At 51.3% G+C, this 16423-nt stretch overlaps 1 long non-coding RNA gene across 2 annotated transcripts; it reads left to right on the top strand.

Annotated features, from left to right (window-relative positions):
• The first annotated feature begins 7717 nt into the window (after window positions 1-7717).
• LOC127917995 (uncharacterized) lies at window positions 7718-12590 on the top strand. 2 transcript variants are annotated; one of them, XR_008098275.1, is made up of 3 exons: window positions 7718-7819; window positions 7973-8086; window positions 12477-12590. It is a non-coding gene; the product is annotated as an uncharacterized LOC127917995 (long non-coding RNA). The 2 variants fall into 2 exon arrangements; XR_008098276.1 differs by having other exon boundaries at window positions 7718-7828; window positions 8030-8086.
• Window positions 12591-16423: the final 3833 nt, after the last annotated feature.

Genomic DNA, 16423 nt, shown 5'->3' with positions numbered 1-16423 from the left:
ACTGATGTAGGGAGAGGTGGGCCTCGTAACGCCTGGGCCCACTGATGTAGGGAGAGGTGGGCCTCGTAACGCCTGGGCCCACTGATGTAGGGAGAGGTGGGCCTCGTAACGCCTGGGCCCACTGATGTAGGGAGAGGTGGACCGACAGCCGTAGAACAGCCACAAGCACCTGTTGCTGAGGAACAAGTTGTCCGGGTTGAGGGCACGGAGTTGCAACTTGTACCAGAGGGAAACATAGGGTCTGTTATGCTGCAGAAACATATTGTTGTAGAAGGTAAGGACGGAGCTGGAGAGTATTTTCCTCAGACTGGGGGGGAGATGCCTGGTATGAGGTACAGGAGGGGTCCAGGTGGGGCTAGTCTCCCAGGTAGTGGAGGAGATGCCTGGTATGAGGTACAGGAGGGGTCCAGGTGGGGCTAGTCTCCCAGGTAGTGGAGGAGATGCCTGGTATGAGGTACAGGAGGTACAGGAGGGGTTCAGGTGGGGCTAGTCTCCCAGGTAGTGGGGTAAATGCCTGGTATGAGTGATGGGGTACAGGAGGGGTTCAGGTGGGGCTAGTCTCCCAGGTAGTGGGGTAAATGCCTGGTATGAGTGATGAGGTACAGGAGGGGTTCAGGTGGGGCTAGTCTCCCAGGTAGTGGGGTAAATGCCTGGTATGAGTGATGAGGTACAGGAGGGGTTCAGGTGGGGCTAGTCTCCCAGGTAGTGGGGTAAATGCCTGGTATGAGTGATGAGGTACAGGAGGGGTTCAGGTGGGGCTAGTCTCCCAGGTAGTGGGGTTAATGCCTGGTATGAGTGATGAGGTACAGGAGGGGTTCAGGTGGGGCTAGTCTCCCAGGTAGTGGGGTAAATGCCTGGTATGAGTGATGAGGTACAGGAGGGTTTCAGGTGGCTAGTCTCCCAGGTAGTGGAGGAGATGCCTGGTATGAGGTACAGGAGGGGTTCAGGTGGAGCTAGTCTCCCAGGTAGTGGAGGAGATGCCTGGTATGAGTGATGAGGTACAGGAGGGATTCAGGTGGCTAGTCTCCCAGGTAGTGGAGGAGATGCCTGGTATGAGGTACAGGAGGGGTTCAGGTGGCTAGTCTCCCAGGTAGTGGAGGAGATGCCTGGTATGAGTGATGAGGTACAGGAGGGGTTCAGGTGGAGCTAGTCTCCCAGGTAGTGGAGGAGATGCCTGGTATGAGGTACAGGAGGGGTTCAGGTGGAGCTAGTCTCCCAGGTAGTGGAGGAGATGCCTGGTATGAGGTACAGGAGGGGTTCAGGTGGAGCTAGTCTCCCAGGTAGTGGAGGAGATGCCTGGTATGAGGTACAGGAGGGGTTCAGGTGGGGCTAGTCTCCCAGGTAGTGGAGGAGATGCCTGGTATGAGTGATGAGGTACAGGAGGGGTTCAGGTGGAGCTAGTCTCCCAGGTAGTGGAGGAGATGCCTGGTATGAGGTACAGGAGGGGTTCAGGTGGGGCTAGTCTCCCAGGTAGTGGAGGAGATGCCTGGTATGAGTGATGAGGTACAGGAGGGGTTCAGGTGGAGCTAGTCTCCCAGGTAGTGTAGGAGATGCCTGGTATGAGTGATGAGGTACAGGAGGGGTTCAGGTGGAGCTAGTCTCTCAGGTAGTGGAGGAGATGCCTGGTATGAGGTAGAGGAGGGGTTCAGGTGGCTAGTCTCCCAGGTAGTGGAGGAGATGCCTGGTACGAGTGATGAGGTACAGGAGGGGTTCAGGTGGAGCTAGTCTCCCAGGTAGTGGGGTAAATGCCTGGTATGAGTGATGAGGTACAGGAGGGGTTCAGGTGGGGCTAGTCTCCCAGGTAGTGGGGTAAATGCCTGGTATGAGTGATGAGGTACAGGAGGGGTTCAGGTGGGGCTAGTCTCCCAGGTAGTGGGGTAAATGCCTGGTATGAGTGATGAGGTACAGGAGGGGTTCAGGTGGGGCTAGTCTCCCAGGTAGTGGGGTAAATGCCTGGTATGAGTGATGGGGTACAGGAGGGGTTCAGGTGGGGCTAGTCTCCCAGGTAGTGGGGTAAATGCCTGGTATGAGTGATGAGGTACAGGAGGGGTTCAGGTGGAGCTATTCTCCCAGGTAGTGGAGGAGATGCCTGGTATGAGGTACAGGAGGGGTCCAGGTGGGGCTAGTCTCCCAGGTAGTGGAGGAGATGCCTGGTATGAGTGATGGGGTACAGGAGGGGTCCAGGTGGGGCTAGTCTCCCAGGTAGTGGGGTAAATGCCTGGTATGAGTGATGAGGTACAGGAGGGGTTCAGGTGGGGCTAGTCTCCCAGGTAGTGGGGTAAATGCCTGGTATGAGTGATGGGGTACAGGAGGGGTTCAGGTGGGGCTAGTCTCCCAGGTAGTGGGGTAAATGCCTGGTATGAGTGATGAGGTACAGGAGGGGTTCAGGTGGAGCTATTCTCCCAGGTAGTGGAGGAGATGCCTGGTATGAGGTACAGGAGGGGTCCAGGTGGGGCTAGTCTCCCAGGTAGTGGAGGAGATGCCTGGTATGAGTGATGGGGTACAGGAGGGGTCCAGGTGGGGCTAGTCTCCCAGGTAGTGGAGGAGATGCCTGGTATGAGTGATGAGGTACAGGAGGGGTTCAGGTGGGGCTAGTCTCCCAGGTAGTGGAGGAGATGCCTGGTATGAGTGATGGGGTACAGGAGGGGTTCAGGTGGGGCTAGTCTCCCAGGTAGTGGAGGAGATGCCTGGTATGAGTGATGAGGTACAGGAGGGGTTCAGGTGGGGCTAGTCTCCCAGGTAGTGGAGGAGATGCCTGGTATGAGTGATGGGGTACAGGAGGGGTTCAGGTGGGGCTAGTCTCCCAGGTAGTGGAGGAGATGCCTGGTATGAGGTACAGGAGGGGTCCAGGTGGGGCTAGTCTCCCAGGTAGTGGAGGAGATGCCTGGTATGAGGTACAGGAGGGGTTCAGGTGGGGCTAGTCTCCCAGGTAGTGGAGGAGATGCCTGGTATGAGGTACAGGAGGGGTTCAGGTGGGGCTAGTCTCCCAGGTAGTGGAGGAGATGCCTGGTATGGGTGATGGGGTACAGGAGGGGGTTCAGGTGGGGCTAGTCTCCCAGGTAGTGGAGGAGATGCCTGGTATGAGTGATGGGGTACAGGAGGGGTTCAGGTGGAGCTAGTCTCCCAGGTAGTGGAGGAGATGCCTGGTATGAGTGATGAGGTACAGGAGGGGTTCAGGTGGGGCTAGTCTCCCAGGTAGTGGAGGAGATGCCTGGTATGAGTGATGGGGTACAGGAGGGGTCCAGGTGGGGCTAGTCTCCCAGGTAGTGGAGGAGATGCCTGGTATGAGTGATGGGGTACAGGAGGGGTTCAGGTGGAGCTAGTCTCCCAGGTAGTGGAGGAGATGCCTGGTATGAGTGATGGGGTACAGGAGGGGTTCAGGTGGAGCTAGTCTCCCAGGTAGTGGAGGAGATGCCTGGTATGAGGTACAGGAGGCGTCCAGGTGGGGCTAGTCTCCCAGGTAGTGGAGGAGATGCCTGGTATGAGGTACAGGAGGGGTCCAGGTGGGGCTAGTCTCCCAGGTAGTGGAGGAGATGCCTGGTATGAGTGATGGGGTACAGGAGGGGTCCAGGTGGGGCTAGTCTCCCAGGTAGTGGAGGAGATGCCTGGTATGAGTGATGGGGTACAGGAGGGGTCCAGGTGGGGCTAGTCTCCCAGGTAGTGGAGGAGATGCCTGGTATGAGTGATGGGGTACAGGAGGGGTTCAGGTGGGGCTAGTCTCCCAGGTAGTGGAGGAGATGCCTGGTATGAGGTACAGGAGGGGTCCAGGTGGGGCTAGTCTCCCAGGTAGTGGAGGAGATGCCTGGTATGAGGTACAGGAGGGGTTCAGGTGGGGCTAGTCTCCCAGGTAGTGGAGGAGATGCCTGGTATGAGGTACAGGAGGGGTCCAGGTGGGGCTAGTCTCCCAGGTAGTGGAGGAGATGCCTGGTATGAGGTACAGGAGGGGTTCAGGTGGAGCTAGTCTCCCAGGTAGTGGGGGAGATGCCTGGTATGAGTGATGGGGTACAGGAGGGGTTCAGGTGGCTAGTCTCCCAGGTAGTGGGGGAGATGCCTGGTATGAGTGATGAGGTACAGGAGGGGTTCAGGTGGGGCTAGTCTCCCAGGTAGTGGGGGAGATGCCTGGTATGAGGTACAGGAGGGGTTCAGGTGGCTAGTCTCCCAGGTAGTGGAGGAGATGCCCACAATGAGTAATGAGGTTCAGGTGGGGCTAGTCTCCCAGATAGTGGAGGAGATGCCCACAATGAGTAATGAGGTTCAGGTGGGGCTAGTCTCCCAGGTAGTGGAGGAGATGCCTGGTATGAGGTACAGGAGGGGTCCAGGTGGGGCTAGTCTCCCAGGTAGTGGAGGAGATGCCTGGTATGAGTGATGGGGTACAGGAGGGGTCCAGGTGGGGCTAGTCTCCCAGGTAGTGGAGGAGATGCCTGGTATGAGTGATGAGGTACAGGAGGGGTTCAGGTGGGGCTAGTCTCCCAGGTAGTGGAGGAGATGCCTGGTATGAGTGATGGGGTACAGGAGGGGTTCAGGTGGGGCTAGTCTCCCAGGTAGTGGAGGAGATGCCTGGTATGAGTGATGGGGTACAGGAGGGGTCCAGGTGGGGCTAGTCTCCCAGGTAGTGGAGGAGATGCCTGGTATGAGTGATGGGGTACAGGAGGGGTCCAGGTGGGGCTAGTCTCCCAGGTAGTGGAGGAGATGCCTGGTATGAGTGATGGGGTACAGGAGGGGTTCAGGTGGAGCTAGTCTCCCAGGTAGTGGAGGAGATGCCTGGTATGAGTGATGGGGTACAGGAGGGGTTCAGGTGGAGCTAGTCTCCCAGGTAGTGGAGGAGATGCCTGGTATGAGGTACAGGAGGGGTCCAGGTGGGGCTAGTCTCCCAGGTAGTGGAGGAGATGCCTGGTATGAGGTACAGGAGGGGTCCAGGTGGGGCTAGTCTCCCAGGTAGTGGAGGAGATGCCTGGTATGAGTGATGAGGTACAGGAGGGGTCCAGGTGGGGCTAGTCTCCCAGGTAGTGGAGGAGATGCCTGGTATGAGTGATGGGGTACAGGAGGGGTCCAGGTGGGGCTAGTCTCCCAGGTAGTGGAGGAGATGCCTGGTATGAGTGATGGGGTACAGGAGGGGTCCAGGTGGGGCTAGTCTCCCAGGTAGTGGAGGAGATGCCTGGTATGAGGTACAGGAGGGGTCCAGGTGGGGCTAGTCTCCCAGGTAGTGGAGGAGATGCCTGGTATGAGGTACAGGAGGGGTCCAGGTGGGGCTAGTCTCCCAGGTAGTGGAGGAGATGCCTGGTATGAGTGATGAGGTACAGGAGGGGTCCAGGTGGGGCTAGTCTCCCAGGTAGTGGAGGAGATGCCTGGTATGAGTGATGGGGTACAGGAGGGGTCCAGGTGGGGCTAGTCTCCCAGGTAGTGGAGGAGATGCCTGGTATGAGTGATGGGGTACAGGAGGGGTCCAGGTGGGGCTAGTCTCCCAGGTAGTGGAGGAGATGCCTGGTATGAGGTACAGGAGGGGTCCAGGTGGGGCTAGTCTCCCAGGTAGTGGAGGAGATGCCTGGTATGAGGTACAGGAGGGGTCCAGGTGGGGCTAGTCTCCCAGGTAGTGGAGGAGATGCCTGGTATGAGGTACAGGAGGGGTCCAGGTGGGGCTAGTCTCCCAGGTAGTGGAGGAGATGCCTGGTATGAGGTACAGGAGGGGTTCAGGTGGAGCTAGTCTCCCAGGTAGTGGGGGAGATGCCTGGTATGAGTGATGGGGTACAGGAGGGGTTCAGGTGGCTAGTCTCCCAGGTAGTGGGGGAGATGCCTGGTATGAGGTACAGGAGGGGTTCAGGTGGCTAGTCTCCCAGGTAGTGGAGGAGATGCCTGGTACGAGTGATGGGGTACAGGAGGGGTTCAGGTTGAGCTAGGCTCCCAGGTAGTGGAGGAGATGCCCACAATGAGTAATGAGGTTCAGGTGGGGCTAGTCTCCCAGATAGTGGAGGAGATGCCCACAATGAGTAATGAGGTTCAGGTGGGGCTAGTCTCCCAGGTAGTGGAGGAGATGCCTGGTACTAGTGATGGGGTGCTAGTGGGGAGTGTTGAGAGGGATGTGGTAGAGGGGAGTCAGTGGTCTGTAGCCTCAGTCGAGGAGGATCAGGAGAAGTATATGGATATCTCTTTAGATATGATAGCAGCTGGTGATGAGTCAATTTACAATCTAGAGGAGTTAAATGAGTTTCTGGAACAGATTTTTGGGGAATCTGTCAAATTGGCAGATTTTTGTTGATGTTGATAAGATTGTGAGGTCAGCTGTGATGTTACAGTAGACGGTGGGGTTAGACAAGCTGAGTGAGAAGAAGCGGTTTATGCTTGAGAAAATTGGTTTGGGTATTAGAAGTAATAAAACAGAAGGCCCTACAGGAGACACATAGTGATGAGGAAAATGAGGTTGACTGGGGTATGTGGTGGGAGGGGCAGCCAGCATACACTCAGTCACGGTAATAATTTCAGTGCTGGGGTGGCCATCTTGTTTTCCTCAGGCTTAGGGGTGACTGTGGTATCTATAACAGAGAACGTCTTGTTTTCCTCAGGCTTAGGGGTGACTGTGGTATCTATAACAGAGAACGTCTTGTTTTCCCCAGGCTTAGGGGTGACTGTGGTATCTATAACAGAGAACGTCTTGTTTTCCTCAGGCTTAGGGGTGACTGTGGTATCTATAACAGAGAACGTCTTGTTTTCCTCAGGCTTAGGGGTGACTGTGGTATCTATAACAGAGAACGTCTTGTTTTCCTCAGGCTTAGGGGTGACTGTGGTATCTATAACAGAGAACGTCTTGTTTTCCTCAGGCTTAGGGGTGACTGTGGTATCTATAACAGAGAACGTCTTGTTTTCCTCAGGCTTAGGGGTGACTGTGGTATCTATAACAGAGAACGTCTTGTTTTCCTCAGGCTTAGGGGTGACTGTGGTATCTATAACAGAGAACGTCTTGTTTTCCTCAGGCTTAGGGGTGACTGTGGTATCTATAACAGAGAACGTCTTGTTTTCCTCAGGCTTAGGGGTGACTGTGGTATCTATAACAGAGAACGTCTTGTTTTCCTCAGGCTTAGGGGTGACTGTGGTATCTATAACAGAGAACGTCTTGTTTTCCTCAGGCTTAGGGGTGACTGTGGTATCTATAACAGAGAACGTCTTGTTATCCTCAGGCTTAGGGGTGACTGTGGTATCTATAACAGAGAACGTCTTGTTTTCCTCAGGCTTAGGGGTGACTGTGGTATCTATAACAGAGAACGTCTTGTTTTCCTCAGGCTTAGGGGTGACTGTGGTATCTATAACAGAGAACGCCAAGGGCCGGGTTTTATTGGTCAAGGCGGATGTTATGGTTTTACATATTTTATTGTTGTTATGTTCATGCTGCTAATGAGGGTACAGAACGTAGTGCTGTATTTGATCAACTAAAGGAAACCTTAAGACAGTGTGACCAAGAGGGGTGTATGGTTTTAGGGGGGACTGGAACTGTACTTGTGGATTTTACTGTTGATCGCACCGCTGAAGAACCTCACCTGCGGTCAGCTATTTGCCTGTCTGGTCTATTAACTGAGTTTGAGCTTTCTGATGTGTGGAGAGTAAAGAATGCAAAAGTTAGGCAGCGCACATGGCTAAACGTTAATGAAGGTCGTGTCAGTGCAGCAAGGTCATACAGGTTGTATGTATCTGATCTCTACTGTAGTAGGGTTGGAAGGTTAGACAGGTTAGACAGGTTAGACAGGTGGTATGTATCTGATCACTACTGTAGTAGGGTTGGAAGGTTAGACAGGTGGTATGTATCTGATCACTACTGTAGTAGGGTTGGAAGGTTATACAGGTGGTATGTATCTGATCACTACTGTAGTAGGGTTGGAAGGTTAGACAGGTTAGACAGGTGGTATGTATCTGATCTCTACTGTAGTAGAGTAGGAAGGTTAGACAGGTGGTATATATCTGATCACTACTGTAGTAGGGTTGGAAGGTTAGACGGGTTAGACAGGTGGTATGTATCTGATCTCTACTGTAGTAGGGTTGGAAGGTTAGACAGGTGGTATGTATCTGATCTCTACTGTAGTAGGGTTGGAAGGTTAGACAGGTGGTATGTATCTGATCACTACTGTAGTAGGGTTGGAAGGTTAGACAGGTGGTATGTATCTGATCACTACTGTAGTAGGGTTGGAAGGTTAGACAGGTGGTATGTATCTGATCACTACTGTAGTAGGGTTGGAAGGTTAGACAGGTGGTATGTATCTGATCACTACTGTAGTAGGGTTGGAAGGTTAGACAGGTGGTATATATCTGATCACTACTGTAGTAGGGTTGGAAGGTTAGACAGGTGGTATGTATCTGATCACTACTGTAGTAGGGTTGGAAGGTTAGACAGGTGGTATGTATCTGATCAATACTGTAGTAGGGTTGGAAGGTTAGACAGGTTAGACAGGTGGTATGTATCTGATCTCTACTGTAGTAGAGTAGGAAGGTTAGACAGGTGGTATGTATCTGATCACTACTGTAGTAGGGTTGGAAGGTTAGACAGGTGGTATATATCTGATCTCTACTGTAGTAAGGTTGGAAGGTTAGACAGGTGGTATATATCTGATCACTACTGTAGTAGGGTTGGAAGGTTAGACAGGTGGTATATATCTGATCTCTACTGTAGTAAGGTTGGAAGGTTAGACAGGTGGTATATATCTGATCACTACTGTAGTAGGGTTGGAAGGTTAGACAGGTGGTATATATCTGATCACCACTGTAGTAGGGTTGGAAGGTTAGACAGGTTAGACAGGTGGTATGTATCTGATCACTACTGTAGTAGGGTTGGAAGGTTAGACAGGTGGTATGTATCTGATCACTACTGTAGTAGGGTTGGAAGGTTAGACAGGTTAGACAGGTGGTATGTATCTGATCACTACTGTAGTAGGGTTGGAAGGTTAGACAGGTTAGACAGGTGGTATGTATCTGATCACTACTGTAGTAGGGTTGGAAGGTTAGACAGGTTAGACAGGTGGTATGTATCTGATCACTACTGTAGTAGGGTTGGAAGGTTAGACAGGTTAGACAGGTGGTATGTATCTGATCACTACTGTAGTAGGGTTGGAAGGTTAGACAGGTTGTATATATCTGATCACTACTGTAGTAGGGTTGGAAGGTTAGACGGAACGACTTGATTAGTGTAGTGTCAACAACGCAGCTACTGCCAGCTAGCCTACTTTAGCAGTACTGTATCATTTTAATCATTTTAGTCAATAAGATTCTTGCTACGTAAGCTTAACTTTCTGAACATTCGAGACGTGTAGTCCGCTTGTCATTCCAATTTCCTTGCATTAGCGTAGCCTTTTCTGTAGCCTGTCAACTATGTGTCTGTCTATCCCTGTTCTCTCCTCTCTGCACAGACCATACAAACGCTCCACACCGCGTGGCCGCGACCACCCTAACCTGGTGGTCCCAGCGCGTACGACCCACGTGGAGTTCCAGGTCTCTGGTAGCCTCTGGAACTGCCAATCTGCGGCCAACAAGGCAGAGTTCATCTCAGCCTATGCCTCCCTCCAGTCCCTTGACTTCTTGGCACTGACGGAAACATGGATCACCACAGATAACACTGCTACTCCTACTGCTCTCTCCTCGTCCGCCCACGTGTTCTCGCACACCCCGAGAGCTTCTGGTCAGCGGGGTGGTGGCACCGGGATCCTCATCTCTCCCAAGTGGTCTTTCTCTCTTTCTCCCCTTACCCATCTGTCTATTGCCTCCTTTGAATTCCATGCTGTCACAGTTACCAGCCCTTTCAAGCTTAACATCCTTATCATTTATCGCCCTCCAGGTTCCCTCGGAGAGTTCATCAATGAGCTTGATGCCTTGATAAGCTCCTTTCCTGAGGACGGCTCACCTCTCACAGTTCTGGGCGACTTTAACCTCCCCGTCTACCTTTGACTCATTCCTCTCTGCCTCCTTCTTTCCACTCCTCTCCTCCTTTGACCTCACCCTCTCACCTTCCCCCCTACTCACAAGGCAGGCAATACGCTTGACCTCATCTTTACTAGATGCTGTTCTTCCACTAACCTCATTGCAACTCCCCTCCAAGTCTCCGACCACTACCTTGTATCCTTTTCCCTCTCGCTCTCATCCAACACTTCCCACACTGCCCCTACTCGGATGGTATCGCGCCGTCCCAACCTTCGCTCTCTCTCCCCCGCTACTCTCTCCTCTTCCATCCTATCTTCTCTTCCCTCTGCTCAAACTTTCTCCAACCTATCTCCTGATTCTGCCTCCTCAACCCTCCTCTCCTCCCTTACTGCATCCTTTGACTCCCTATGTCCCCTATCCTCCAGGCCGGCTCGGTCCTCCCCTCCCGCTCCGTGGCTCGACGACTCATTGCGAGCTCACAGAACAGGGCTCCGGGCAGCCGAGCGGAAATGGAGGAAAACTCGCCTCCCTGCGGACCTGGCATCCTTTTCACTCCCTCCTCTCTACATTTTCCTCCTCTGTCTCTGCTGCTAAAGCCACTTTCTACCATTCTAAATTCCAAGCATCTGCCTCTAACCCTAGGAAGCTCTTTGCCACCTTCTCCTCCCTCCTGAATCCTCCCCCCCTCCCTCCTCCCTCTCTGCAGAAGACTTCGTCAACCATTTTGAAAAGAAGGTCGATGACATCCGATCCTCGTTTGCTAAGTCAAACGACACCGCTGGTTCTGCTCACACTGCCCTACCCTATGCTCTGACCTCTTTCTCCCCTCTCTCTCCAGATGAAATCTCGCGTCTTGTGACGGCCGGCCGCCCAACGACCTGCCCGCTTGACCCTATCCCCTCCTCTCTTCTCCAGACCATTTCCGGAGACCTTCTCCCTTACCTCACCTCGCTCATCAACTCATCCCTGACCACTGGCTACGTCCCTCCCGTCTTCAAGAGAGCGAGAGTTGCACCCCTTCTGAAAAAACCTACACTCGATCCCTCCGATGTCAACAACTACAGACCAGTATCCCTTCTCTCTTTTCTCTCCAAAACTCTTGAGCGTGCCGTCCTTGGCCAGCTCTACCGCTATCTCTCTCAGAATGACCTTCTTGATCCAAATCAGTCAGGTTTCAAGACTAGTCATTCAACTGAGACTGCTCTTCTCTGTATCACGGAGGCGCTCCGCACTGCTAAAGCTAACTCTCTCTCCTCTGCTCTCATCCTTCTAGACCTATCGGCTGCCTTCGATACTGTGAACCATCAGATCCTCCTCTCCACCCTCTCCGAGTTGGGCATCTCCGGCGCGGCCCACGCTTGGATTGCGTCCTACCTGACAGGTCGCTCCTACCAGGTGGCGTGGCGAGAATCTGTCTCCTCACCACGCGCTCTCACCACTGGTGTCCCCCAGGGCTCTGTTCTAGGCCCTCTCTTATTCTCGCTATACACCAAGTCACTTGGCTCTGTCATAACCTCACATGGTCTCTCCTATCATTGCTATGCAGACGACACACAATTAATCTTCTCCTTTCCCCCTTCTGATGACCAGGTGGCGAATCGCATCTCTGCATGTCTGGCAGACATATCAGTGTGGATGACGGATCACCACCTCAAGCTGAACCTCAGCAAGACGGAGCTCCTCTTCCTCCCGGGGAAGGACTGCCCGTTCCATGATCTCGCCATCACGGTTGACAACTCCATTGTGTCCTCCTCCCAGAGCGCTAAGAACCTTGGCGTGATCCTGGACAACACCCTGACGTTCTCAACTAACATCAAGGCGGTGTCCCGTTCCTGTAGGTTCATGCTCTACAACATCCGCAGAGTACGACCCTGCCTCACACAGGAAGCGGCGCAGGTCCTAATCCAGGCACTTGTCATCTCCCGTCTTGATTACTGCAACTCGCTGTTGGCTGGGCTCCCTGCCTGTGCCATTAAACCCCTACAACTCATCCAGAACGCCGCAGCCCGTCTGGTGTTCAACCTTCCCAAGTTCTCTCACGTCACCCCGCTCCTCCGCTCTCTCCACTGGCTTCCAGTTGAAGCTCGCATCCGCTACAAGACCATGGTGCTCGCCTACGGGCTGTGAGGGGAACGGCACCTCAGTACCTCCAGGCTCTGATCAGGCCCTACACCCAAACAAGGGCACTGCGTTCATCCACCTCTGGCCTGCTCGCCTCCCTACCACTGAGGAAGTACAGTTCCCGCTCAGCCCAGTCAAAACTGTTCGCTGCCCTGGCCCCCAATGGTGGAACAAACTCCCTCACGACGCCAGGACAGCGGAGTCAATCACCACCTTCCGGAGACACCTGAAACCCCACCTCTTCAAGGAATACCTAGGATAGGGTAAGTAAGGGTAAGTAATCCTTCTCACCCCCCTTCTCCCCCAACAAGATTTAGATGCAAGTGGCTGTTCCACTGGTTGTCATAAGGTGTATGCACCAATTTGTAAGTCGCTCTGGATAAGAGCGTCTGCTAAATGACTTAAATGTAATGTAAATGGTATGTATCTGATCTCTACTGTAGTAGGGTTGGAATGTTAGACAGGTGGTATGTATCTGATCTCTACTGTAGTAGGGTTGGAAGGTTAGACAGGTGGTATGTATCTGATCACTACTGTAGTAGGGTTGGAAGGTTAGACAGGTGGTATGTATCTGATCACTACTGTAGTAGGGTTGGAAGGTTAGACAGGTGGTATGTATCTGATCACTACTGTAGTAGGGTTGGAAGGTTAGACAGGTGGTATGTATCTGATCACTACTCTAGTAGGGTTGGAAGGTTAGACAAGTGGTATATATCTGATCACTACTGTAGTAGGGTTGGAAGGTTAGACAGGTGGTATATATCTGATCACTACTGTAGTAGGGTTGGAAGGTTAGACAGGTGGTATATATCTGATCACTACTGTAGTAGGGATGGAAGGTTAGACAGGTGGTATGTATCTGATCTCTACTGTAGTAGGGTTGGAAGGTTAGACAGGTGGTATGTATCTGATCACTACTGTAGTAGGGTTGGAAGGTTAGACAGGTGGTATATATCTGATCACTACTGTAGTAGGGTTGGAAGGTTAGACAGGTGGTATATATCTGATCACTACTGTAGTAGGGTTGGAAGGTTAGACAGGTGGTATGTATCTGATCACTACTGTAGTAGGGTTGGAAGGTTAGACAGGTGGTATGTATCTGATCACTACTGTAGTAGGGTTGGAAGGTTAGACAGGTGGTATGTATCTGATCACTACTGTAGTAGGGTTGGAAGGTTTGACAGGTGGTATATATCTGATCACTACTGTAGTAGGTTGGAAGGTTAGACAGGTGGTATATATCTGATCAATACTGTAGTAGGGTTGGAAGGTTAGACAGGTGGTATATATCTGATCACTACTGTAGTAGGGTTGGAAGGTTAGACAGGTGATGTATCTGATCACTACTGTAGTAGGGTTGGAAGGTTAGACAGGTGGTATGTATCTGATCACTACTGTAGTAGGGTTGGAAGGTTAGACAGGTGGTATATATCTGATCACTACTGTAGTAGGGTTGGAAGGTTAGACAGGTGGTATATATCTGATCACTACTGTAGTAGGGTTGGAAGGTTAGACAGGTGGTATATATCTGATCTCTACTGTAGTAGGGTTGGAAGGTTAGACAGGTGGTATATATCTGATCACTACTGTAGTAGGGTTGGAAGGTTAGACAGGTGGTATATATCTGATCACTACTGTAGTAGGGTTGGAAGGTTAGACAGGTGGTATGTATCTGATCACTACTGTAGTAGGGTTGGAAGGTTAGACAGGTGGTATGTATCTGATCACTACTGTAGTAGGGTTGGAAGGTTAGACAGGTGGTATATATCTGATCACTACTGTAGTAGGGTTGGACGGTTAGACAGGTGGTATATATCTGATCACTACTGTAGTAGGGTTGGAAGGTTAGACAGGTGGTTTATATCTGATCACTACTGTAGTAGGGTTGGAAGGTTAGACAGGTGGTATGTATCTGATCACTACTGTAGTAGGGTTGGAAGGTTAGACAGGTGGTATGTATCTGATCTCTACTGTAGTAGGGTTCAAGGTTGAACAGGTGGTTATATCTGATCACTACTGTAGTAGGTTTTTGGTTAGACAGGTGGTTGTATCTGATCACTACTGTAGTAGGGTTGGAAGGTGGGATATCACTCCTGTGGGTTTCTCTGATCATCATAATGTGTCTGTTGAGGTTCACTTGTCCACCATTGTTGGCCATGACTCTTGAGACAATGGTACTGCTTAGAAACTGAATTCCCTTGAGCATTGGGAGGTTCTTAATCTGTATTTACAATGTACCAAAATGTGTTGAGAGACCTGATTCAATGTAAACATTAGCTCTAAGAGGAGTTCAAACACTTGATTTTTTAATCTAGACTACAGCAGCGTCACCTTCTTGGTACTTCAATGGTGAATTGTTACATGATGTTATGTTTTTGAGACAGTTTTTGGTTTTGGGAAAAATTGAGGCTTACAAAAGGTGTTGAGGTTCTTGAGACAATGGTGGGAGGTTCTTGAGACAATGGTGGGAGGTTCTTGAGACAATGGTGGGAGGTTCTTGAGACAATGGTGGGAGGTTCTTGAGACAATGGTGGGAGGTTCTTGAGACAATGGTGCGAGGTTCTTGAGACAATGGTGGGAGGTTCTTGAGACAATGGTGCGAGGTTCTTGAGACAATGGTGGGAGGTTCTTGAGACAATGGTGGGAGGTTCTTGAGACAATGGTGGGAGGTTCTTGAGACAATGTTGGGAGGTTCTTGAGACAATGGTGGGAGGTTCTTGAGACAATGGTGGGAGGTTCTTGAGACAATGGTGGGAGGTTATTGAGACAATGGTGGGAGGTTGGGAAGGCCCAAATACCATGGTTTTGTCAACAGTATACTGCTCTGTCTCGTATTGAAGTTGAAGAGACTCTCAGGGCCCTTGAACACAACATAAAATCTATTGAATTGAATCTGCTCACTCAGAATGACCCCGGACTAGTCATGAACTTACAGGACAAGAGACATGAACGGAGGTCGTTTTTTTTTACATGAAAGAGTGAAGGGTGCCTTGATTAGGTCTCGTTTTTCTTCCCTCAAGGACATGGAGGCGCTTTTTTCCTAACCACTAGGACAGTGGACATTACAACGCAAACAGATGGTCTGCCTTCGTCCCCCTGAAGGGAAAAGGTGACCACGGATGACAGTGAAATGCGCCAACATGCCGTGGATTTCTACTCTGCCCTCTATAAGGCGGAGGATTGTGATCCTCTGTGTACTGAACAGTTGTTACACGGTCTTCCTCAATTGGGCCCTGACCAGAGAGCTGCTTTAGACTCTGACATTACTCTTGCAAGAGCTGTCCACAGCAGTTATGCAGCTCTCAACAGGCCGAGCTCCTGGCATCGATGGTTTACCATCTGAGTTCTATAAGGGGGATCTTTGGTGGGGGATTTTTCTGTTCTGTTGGTGGGGGATTTTAATGAACTGGTGTGTGAATCTTTTCATGAGGGTTCTCTTTCTGTTTCCTGTCAACGTGCTGTGCTTTCTTTGTTGCCAAAAAAAGGGGGGAGGGGGTTGGCTCTTCTAAAAAAATTAGCGACCTGTTGCATTGCTGTGTGCAGAATATGAAATTATATCTAAATGTCCCTCCAACAGGTATATAGAGTATCTGGGGCTGGTGGTCCACAAGGACCAGTCTGACTGTGGACCTGACCACTCTATAGTGGATAACTTGTGTCTGATAAGAGATGTTTTAGACATTTTGTAAACTGTCTGATGTGAATGTGGGTTTACTTTCGTTGGATCAGGAGAAGGCTCTTGATCGTGTGGACCATCAGTACTTGTTTAAAACAATGAAAGCCTTTGGGTTTGGGGATGTTTTTCTGTCTTGGATGAGTTTACTGCTGGGGCATCGTGTATGGTGAAAGTGGGGGGTGGGTTGAGTTGCCTCATTTCTGTCCAAAGGGGCATAAGGCAGGGATGCCCAATTTCAGGGCAGTTATATAGTCTGGCGATTGAACCAATGCTTTGTTTTTTAAGAGCGAAGCTTACTGGTTTCTCTGTGCCAGGTGTAATGAAGGGTCCCATGATAGCCCTGTCTGCATATGCAGATGACGTGATAGTTTTATTACAGGGGGTGAGGATGTTAAGGTTCTCAAACGCTTTAAAGGTGTATGAGGGGGCCTCCTCAGCTAGAGTCAATTGGGAAAAGAGTGAAGAGCTGTGTGCAGATCAGCTTCAGATATGGTCCTCTCCACGGTTACGAGGGGAGCTTCAGATAGGGTCCTCTCCACGGTTACCAGGGGAGCTTCAGATAGGGTCCTCTCCACGGTTACGAGGGGAGCTTCAGATAGGGTCCTCTCCACGGTTACCAGGGGAGCTTCAGATAGGGTCCTCTCCATGGTTACCAGGGGAGCTTCAGATAGGGTCCGCTCCATGGTTACCAGGGGAGCTTCAGATAGGATCGTCTCCATGGTTACTAGGGGGCTT

This window comes from Oncorhynchus keta, unplaced genomic scaffold, assembly GCF_023373465.1.
Source record: "Oncorhynchus keta strain PuntledgeMale-10-30-2019 unplaced genomic scaffold, Oket_V2 Un_contig_12659_pilon_pilon, whole genome shotgun sequence".
NCBI lineage: Eukaryota > Metazoa > Chordata > Actinopteri > Salmoniformes > Salmonidae > Oncorhynchus > Oncorhynchus keta.
The sequence above is the reverse complement of the archived record's forward strand: the minus strand, read 5'-3'. Positions and strand labels throughout refer to the sequence as shown.